Source organism: Triticum dicoccoides, chromosome 6B, assembly GCF_002162155.2.
Source record: "Triticum dicoccoides isolate Atlit2015 ecotype Zavitan chromosome 6B, WEW_v2.0, whole genome shotgun sequence".
NCBI lineage: Eukaryota > Viridiplantae > Streptophyta > Magnoliopsida > Poales > Poaceae > Triticum > Triticum dicoccoides.
The window spans coordinates 638,172,744-638,180,083 of record NC_041391.1 but is presented as its reverse complement, the minus strand read 5'-3'; positions in this window follow the sequence as shown (position 1 = coordinate 638,180,083).

The window sequence follows — 7,340 nt, the reverse complement described above, 5'->3', positions numbered from 1 at the left end:
CCTATTAATGAGTTGGTCTATGTCAAGCAACCCCCCGGGTTCGAGGATCCCTACTTCCCGGATCATGTGTATCAACTCGATAAGGCACTTTATGGCCTTAAACAAGCCCCACGTGCGTGGTATGACCACCTTACCGAGTTGTTACAAGATCGTGGATTTGAGGTGGGGCAAATCGATCCCACTCTTTTTACTAAGAAGGTCAAAGGGGAGTTGTTTGTATGCCAACTATATGTTGATGATATTATCTTTGGTTCCCCTAACAAAGCTTTCAATGAGGAATTTGCCGCTCTCATGACCTCCAAGTTCAAGATGTCTTCGATGGGAGAGTTGAAGTTCTTCCTTGGTTTTGATATCAAACAAAGAAGAGAAGGTACCTTCATCAACCAAGCCAAATACACTCAAGACATGCTAAAAAGATTCAAGCTAAGTGATGTTAAGCCGGCTTCTACTCCAATGCCTACCAAGTGCCAACTTGACATTGGTTCCAATGGTAAAGTGGTGGATCAAAAGGTATATTGCTCCATGATTGGCTCCTTGCTTTACCTTTGTGCATCTAGACCGGATATCATGTTGAGTGTGGGAATGTGTGCACGGTTTCAAGCCGCACCAAAGGAAAGCCACTATGTGGCGGTCAAGCGAATCTTTCGATATTTGGCTCATACCCCAAACTTTGGCTTATGGTACCCAAGAGGGGCAAACTTCAAGCTTGAAGGATATATGGATTCCGATTGGGCGGGAGACAAAGTGGATAGGAAGTCCACTTCCGGAGGGTGCCAATTTCTTGGTTGCTCTTTGGTGAGTTGGTCTTCCAAGAAGCAAAGTTGTGTGTCTCTCTCATCCACCGAAGCGGAGTATGTGGCGGCCGCTAATTGTTGTGCACAACTCTTATGGATGAGGCAAACTTTAAAGGAGTACGATGTCATTTGTGATAAAGTGCCTCTTTGGTGTGATAATGAAAGTGCCATCAAGATTTCTCTCAACCCGGTGCAACACTTCAAGACAAAGCATATTGAGATTCGGTATCACTTCATCCGGGATCACATTAGGCGAGGGGAGATCGAGCTCAAGTATGTCAACACTCATGATAACCTTGCAGATATTTTCACGAATCCCTTGGATGAAGCAAGATTTCGTGAGTTAAGGCATGAGCTAAATATCATTTATTCAAGCAATGTTGCTTGAACCCTTGCACACCCCACCATCCTCAACTTGTTGTCTTGTTTAGATGTAGGCATGGACATAGTGGGAGTGCTGTTCTCTCAATGAACTCTTCCTCCCCCCATTATGCATAAATTGAGCCTCTCTTTCACATTCGCCATTCTTGATGGTACTTGTGTTTCAAAGACGAGTTTTGGTCATGGGCCCAAGGATAATTCTTCGCGGTGCCATACCAATTGACTCAAACATAGGTGGCTCCAGCCACCGCCCTCTCTTGAGAGAGGTTGGAATTCGCTCTGCATTCTTGTGTTCATTTTCTTTTCGTTTTGTTCTTTGTTCTAGGTGTTGGATTCTCCAAGGTTGTTGTTTCTCTTGTTTTGTTCTTTTTGACCTTGGTTTGGGCATTGGTGGCCTGGCGGTACAACCGGGGTCATGGGCAGTTCTACCGCTGGTACCTGGTTGTGTTGTCCCAGTAGGTTCGCAATCGGTGCTTGGGCGGTTTTACCGCTCAATCCCCGTGGTTACCATCGTCCGGTACTACCGGTTGATTCCGGGCGGTACTACCGGTGCCTTTCAGGCAACGTAAGTACCGCCCGCAACCACCAGTCAGTACCTGACTTGCGGTACAACCGTTCCTCAGAGCGGTTCTACCGCTGCGTGTCTATGGGCCTATTTATTTCCGACGGGGTGACAGGTTTTCTTTTTTTCCTTCGTCCCCGTTCTTCTTTTCCTTGCCCTAACCACCGATCACCACTGCCCCCGCCCTGGAGTGCGTCTCGCGCTTCAGATCCGTGGGCTCTTCGTGGATTCTCTCTGTGGAGGCCTCCCGATCTCCTCCCATGGATGGTGGTAATGCCCTTGTTCTTCGTTCCTTATTCTAGGGTTCCTTCTTTGTCTAGGGCATTACTTGACCTTCCGAGATTAGTGTTTGAACTTTGGTTGGGAGAGATCGTTGCTTTCCTCCTATCTAGTTTGCAGTACCTAGAAATCAGAATATTACTTGTGTGATTCATATATCTTGGTTAGATCTATCTCCCCCTGGTAGTGCCACTGTCAGCGGTTCTACCGCCTATCCGGGCGGTACAACCGGTGGAGCGGTACTATAGGTGGGAGATCCGGTACAACCGGAATATACTAACCACACAACACTGTTCTGTCTTCTCTGTTGTTGCATTTTTTTGTGTGTGCTTTCCTCTCATTGTTGCTGGTTTTCGTGTGTTCTCTTCGTGTGTGTGTTTAGGTGGCTCTAGTTCTCGCTCTGCTCCTCGCAAGACCAAGAAGAGGGCTTGAAGGACCTTGCGCCGGGCTGTGTCTGTTGACGAAGAAGAGGTTGTGATTCCCACCAAGCCCACTCGCCGTGAAAAGTCTGCCGCTGCAAAGCAATGTGTGGTAATGCCGTTGCACCGTTGGAAAGCCAAGGATTGGGAAGCCTTCCGCTCAAAGAATCCTTATGAGGTTCCCATTGCTTCTCGTTAGACCACTGTTCAGTTTCGGAATGAGATGCAAGTGCAGATTGTTCATGAGCTCTCTGAGCACAACAAGAACAGATATGCCAAGCAGTGGACCATCGATCTTGACCATTGGAGGAACAACCTAGAGTATTTTGGTGAGGCTTTGGCTCTCTGCGAGGAGTTTGATCTTGTCAAGCTTATGTCAGTCAACTGTGACTTTGATGTTCAACTCATCCATCAGTTCTATGCCACCGTTCACTTTGGAGAAGATGACGCGCGCACCCTCACGTTCATGTGTCGTGATGAGCTCTTTCAAGTTCCCTGGAGGACTTTTTGCAATGCTATTGGGTATGATGATACCGGTCTGGAAGGAAGGGGTGGCATTCGCCCCCATGACCATCCTGACTCCATGCCTAAGGAGAAGCTTGCCCCTTTGTACATTCAGGGACGTGGTATTATTGGAGAATCTAAGGATTTGGTGAAGGTCTATGACATCATGCATCGCGTGTTTCGCAATGTGCTTCTGCCCAAGGTGGGGAATCAAGATGAAATCCATGGCTATCTTGTTGACTTGATGGTTGCAATGAAGACCAAGGTGGGCTCTGGGGAAACGTTTGATGTGTCCAACTGGCTGTGGCACAAGATGTACAACATGGTCATCTACAGGAAGGTCCCCATTTATGCTCCTTTTGTCATGTGCTTTCTGAACTCAGTGTGGGAGGTTCGCCGTCCTGGAGAGCCTCTCTCCTCTCCTGATAATCTCACTGTTCATGAAGTCAAGCTCCTTAAGAAGAAGAAGCACGCCGAGCCTCGTTTCCCTGCCAATGCTCCTGAGGATGTCTATGCCACTTCTGAAGATGAGGACTTTGAGATGGAGCCAGGAGCCAAGCCCTCGTGGGTGGACAAGCTCGCTGCCAAGGTGAAGAAGACTTTCTGCCTTCAGTCTGACATCCAGAAGAGGATGTATGAGGCTCATGTCAATGAGAAGTTTGCCCGGCGTCGCCAAATTGCAATGATGAAGCACCTCAACATGCCGGTTCAGAGTGGCTCTGAGAAGAGCATAACACCGGAGGAGCATTGGATATCTTCCCACAGCAACTGGACTGATGATGATGAAGCCCCCCCTCAGCCCTCCACCTCCTTTGATGCCGCTGATGATATCAAGGAGGATTCAGGTCGGGACGATGATGAAGAGTCTGATGATGATGCAGATCCAGATGCTACCGAGGAGTCAGAGGAGGACGACTGAGCTCTGGGGTGCTAGGTTCGCTCTTTTCCTTTTTGGTGTCTTGATGACAAAGGGGGAGAGAGTGTTATAGGACTCGGGAGTTGCATGGGTTTTTGCGTGTTTTTTTCGTGTGCGTGTTGAACTTTGTCAGTGGTCTCCAGGTGAACTTTGTTCGTTTCTCGGCTTGCTTTGTGTGAAACTTGTGCTACTCCTGTTTTCTTATTTTCAGTTTGTGGTTATTATTGGTATTATTGCTCTCTATCCGTTTTTTTGTCTACCTTCATATTATGTGCTTATAGTGGCGAGTCTATAAAATCTAGGGGGAGTCTCGCCCTTAAAGTGTGCCCATGCTCTCTAATAGCTAGTTCAAATTGGGGCACACATCTAGGGGGAGCTCCAACTAGATTCTATAGACTTCTCTCTTGCAAATCGTGTTGTTGTCATCATCCACCAAAAAGGGGGAGATTGAAAGGGCATTTCCCTACCTTATGTTTTGGATGATGATGACAACCCTTTGTTGGTCTAATCTTGTGCTAAATGTTTTAGGTTCTCGATGCTTAGGCTTACATCGGATAGTTTTTCTCTCTTGAAGGAAAAGATCGAAGACGGAGTCCTCTATGCTTTTTATCTCTTTGGTCGTAGGGAACCCGTACTATCAAGAGGGAATCCACATTGGAAAGAGTAGGGGAATCCATTCACGTACACCTCCATCAGGTGTGAGAGAGACCGTCTCCCTTTTGATCTGACTGCCTGCTGTGCTTTCCCAGCGGTTGTACCGCTCGTCCGAGCGGTTGTACCGCTGGCTCTTGGCGCCTTCCTGTCATTATCGAGCGGTGGTACCGCTGCCTTCGGGCGGTGGTACCGCCACTACGCTCAGCAAAGACCTGTGGCGATGGTTCCGGCCATGCACCGCCCAAGTACCGGTCAAGCCTATGTTTTGATGCGGTTCTCGGGCGGTGGTGGCCCGGTTGGTCCGGTTGTTCCTCGTCAACCGGTACCACCGGAGGTTCAAGCGGTTCTTCTACTCTGACCTTAGCCGCCCAAGCGCTCAAGGCCATGCGGTTGCACCGGCCCAGCACCGCCCAACTACTGCCCTCAGGGGTGACTCCTTTCTGTTTCAGTGCGGTAGTTGAGGGGTGGCTGGGCGGTTGGTCCGGTTATTTTCTAAAAACGGTACTACCACCTGGTGGCCGGGTTGTACCGCCTGGTAGGGTTCTGCCGATACACCGTGAGCCCCGTTTGTACCGGGACAAGGAGCGGTTGTACCGCTGCAGTGCTGAAAACGCAATAACGGTTGGGTTTATTAGGGTTGCTATATAAGGTGGTTCTTCCACCTACCACTTTCACCTCTTACCTCTCTCACTCCACCATTGATGCTCTCAAGCTCTCTTTGCCCGATCTCTCTCTCTAGCCACTCAAACTTTTTGATTTGCTAGGGATTGAAGGAGGAGACCTAGATCTACACTTCCACCAAAGGATATTTGCTTCCCCCATACTTTCTTGTGTGGATTTTATTACTCCTAGGTGTTTGAGCACCCTAGATGGTTGAGGTCACCTCGAAGCCATATTCCATTGTGGTGAAGCTTCATGGTTTCGTTGGGAGCCTCCAATTAAGTTGTGGAGAGAGCCCCAACCTTGTTTGTAAAGGTCCGGTTGACGCCTTCAAGGGCACCAATAGTGGAATCACGACATCTCGCATTGTGTGAGGGCGTGAGGATAATACGGTGGCCCTAGTGGCTTCTTGGGGAGCATTGTGCCTCCACACCGCTCTAACGGAGACGTACTTCCCCTCAAAAGGAAGGAACTTCGGTAACACATCCTCGTCTCCACTGGCTCCACTCTTGGTTATCTCGTGCCTTTACTTTTGCAAGCTTACTTGTGTTGTATCCCTTGCTTGATTGTGTGCTTGTTGTTGTTGCATCATATAGGTTGTCCACTTAGTTGCATATCTAGACAACCTACTTTGATGCAAAGTTTAATTTGGTTAAGAAAAGCTAAAAATTGTTAGTTGCCTATTCACCTCCCCTCTAGTCAACTATATTGATCCTTTCAATGATGATGATCCAGTTCATGATGATGATGATGGATGCCTTCAGTTTTGGTTAAGTTGTAGGGGTGTTGTTCCTGTTGGATGATGTTACTCGGTTAAGTTTTAGTTAAGTTGTAGGGATATCAGCAAAATATTTAGATTATGCATCACATTGGAATGATGTTCCTCATGTAATATCCATTATTGTAATCCAACATTTTAATCCAATATATGATTTCTTCCTCTCCTGAGTATATTCTCTTACTTTTTTGCTCATTGTGTGGAGCATACGCAATACATAATTATCACCATTATATATGTAATATCCACATTACATATGTACCTACACCTTAAACGTTGCACATTCTCTATTGCCAAGCAGTGAAATTTGGATTCATGAACATTAATCACCAACATATAGAAGTGTTGTAAAAGTTAGTTTTATGTGTTGTACTCTTGCAACGGTCCTTTTACCAACGACACTATAAGCGTTGTGTTATGCGCTAGCAACACTGGATAAGGCTACGCATCCCAAATCGTTGGTAAAGACACCTGCAACGCATATATGGGCTTTAGATACGGAAAAATGCGTTGCTAGAGGGGGGTTCCTGTTGTAGTGCCATTAGTATACCAGATACGGGGTGCGCCATTAGTATACCAGATACTAATGCCGCACCAAGGAGTGCGCCATTAGTATATCACACGGTGCGCCATTACTATCTGACTTAGTAATGGCGCACCACATAGAAGTGCGCCATTACTAACAATTTTTTTTCCAATTTTTTTCCTTTTTTTTCTTAATCTCGGGTCACTATGGCTTAATCTCGAGTCAATATGCTTAATCTCAAGTCAAATCACACTAAGTGGTCAAACTTCCCGGAAGGTCACCCATCCTCACACTACTCCAGCCCGAGCACGCTTAACTTCGCAATTCTATCCAACCCCAGCACCACCTCACTTAACAGGCACTTGTTGATATATCTATCATATCAATCCTATTAAACCTTGTTGATGTCTAGGACTTTGTTCATGTTCATGAGTATGATGAAATTTTGAAAAATATTTCAAACTTCCCGGTCATATTATGTATCATTTTTTGAAAAAAAATCCAAAAAAAAATTCGAAACCAATTTTTGTTTCTGTTACTAGTGGCGCACCTAGCAAATGGTGCGCCAGTAATAAGTTTGATTTTTTTTCCATTTCCCCCCTATAGATCTTAAAAACCCCGTATCTTTTATTCTGTTAGGTTTTTGGGGATTTTTAAAAATTGAACGAGGTTCCCCCAGTTCAATTCGGATGTAACTTTTTGAGTAGATAATTTTTCATATAAAAAACTTTTTAATCCGAGTTCATATGCAAAAGTTATGCCCATTTTACAAATTCCAGAAAGATTTTGCAAATAAAGTTGAAATTCATATTTGTAAATTTTCCCAACAAGTAGACCACATATCACATGGGAAACTTATTATTTTTT